The sequence below is a fragment of the Myotis davidii genome, unplaced genomic scaffold (genome assembly GCF_000327345.1).
Source record: "Myotis davidii unplaced genomic scaffold, ASM32734v1 scaffold1703, whole genome shotgun sequence".
Taxonomy (NCBI): Eukaryota; Metazoa; Chordata; class Mammalia; order Chiroptera; family Vespertilionidae; genus Myotis; species Myotis davidii.
Window position 1 is genome coordinate 724,463 of NW_006293780.1, and position 1,754 is coordinate 726,216.

The 1,754-nt window shown below is 61.5% G+C and overlaps 1 protein-coding gene across 1 annotated transcript in view; it reads right to left on the bottom strand.

The window, feature by feature from the left end:
- Positions 1-1,754, bottom strand: part of PRIMA1 (proline rich membrane anchor 1) — a 47,957-nt gene that overhangs the window by 3,308 nt on the left and 42,895 nt on the right. The window lies entirely within an intron of this gene.

Here is a 1,754-nt window from a genome sequence, read left to right on the forward strand (position 1 = left end):
ACTCATAGTAGTACCTTCTAGTTCAAGTCTCCTCTCCTCTCTTGAGCGGCTCAGGAGGGGCTGCCCCAGGCCCAGGCCCGAGTGGCTACAGCTCCTGATCTAGCCCCCCCCTGCTGGGCAGCCCCATCCCACACCACACGGCTGCCTCTTGGGTAGATCTGCAGCCCGTGGGGCTGTAGCTCTGACACCTGTGTCCCCAGTAATGCCGGGGCCAAGCCTGAACCAAATGTTTACGGGCATCACTGAAAGCCAGGGCAGGATGGCATCGCCTTCTCCAGTGTCCCCGAGCCTCCCCACACCTCGCCTGAGGGGGGCGCACACTAATGTGAGGCCTAAAGCCCCGCGGGGAGAGGGCCTGGGAGGTGGGGTTAGCAGGCCTGCTCAGAGAGCTCCCCGAGGTCAAATCTGCCAACTTCCTTTTCTCCTGCAGCGGAATCAGCTCCCAAAACACATGGAAACCCAAGTGCACTCAGCTGGGCACCGGGCCGGCCACCGTGGCTTCCTTGTGCTGGCCGACACTCCTCCCACGTGGCCACGCTTTGTTCACTGCGCTCTCAGCCACAGCGTTCCTTGTCCCTTTCCACAGTGATCCCGGAAGAAGCAAGGCCTGGAGTTGAGTTTCACTTCATGGGGAAACTGAGGCTTAGGGAGAGCTGTGACTTGCCCAAGGTCCTGTGGCTGGTTTATGGTGGACCCTGTACCACCACCCATTACTGCCAAGTCCTGGTCCAGCGTGTTTCTGTTAAACCAGCATTCCCAGCAGGCGTTCCCCGTACTCCCCCCCCCCCCCCCCCCCCTGCTCTGTGTCCAATCAGTGTGGGAAGGCCTCCTCCGGCTCCTCCTGGAGGTTCCAGAAGTCCTCAGAGGCCTCCAGAGGCCTGGCTCATTTTGCTTTACCCTAGAACACATCCCATGTCCTGGGGTCTGAGAACCCCCATTCACGTGGGCAGATGCTCACAGACGTTTTCTGGAACCCCAGGCTGGTAGGGCTCAGAAGAGGTGCCTTGTAGGCGATGGGCTCATGGAAATGACAGAGTCCGAGCGAACCTCTGTCCCTTCATCCCTCCTCCACCCCCACCTGCCTTTCTGAGGCCTCACAGGCCGGCTTGGCAGGCGGGCTGGGTTTGCAGCTCGGCGAGTTGGCACGGTCTGGAAGCATCTGGAAGCGTCTGGAAGCGGGGTGGCGGTTCATGTTGCTACAGGGAGCTCCCATGTCGCCCCGCTGCGAGGCCACTTAAGGGAGATCCCTAAACGTATCACCAGTATAGCGAGGGACGACGGACATCAGAGTCAGGATTCTAGCAAACATCTCTGGGCCCAACCCGCACTGCTGTTCTCCCTGACAAATACTCAGTCGTGGGCTGAGGAGTCAGCAGCAAGTCCCGCAGGGGAGCTAAAGCTTCAGGCCTTGGAGGGGGATGGGGAGAGGAAGAGGGTCTGGAATCCCTTGCTCATGGGCAAAGCCTTGGACCCAGAGTTCCCGCCCTCCTTAGACGAGGTGGGAAGTCAGCAGAATTATTCTGCCTGGACACCCTGTGCATCCCGGTGGCTCAGAGGGCCTGGTGGGGGCCAGCTTGGTGGGAGGGACACAGGGAACAGGCCAAGGGGGCAGCCCCAGGCCCTTCTCAATGGCGCAGCCAGCTCCCCAGGCCAGAAAGGACAAAGGGGGTCTGGGCAGGCGCTCCACCCAGCACAAAGGGCACCTCTGGCAGGTCCAGCTCCTCCCTTCCGCCCGCCCCCCCCCCCGCCCCACG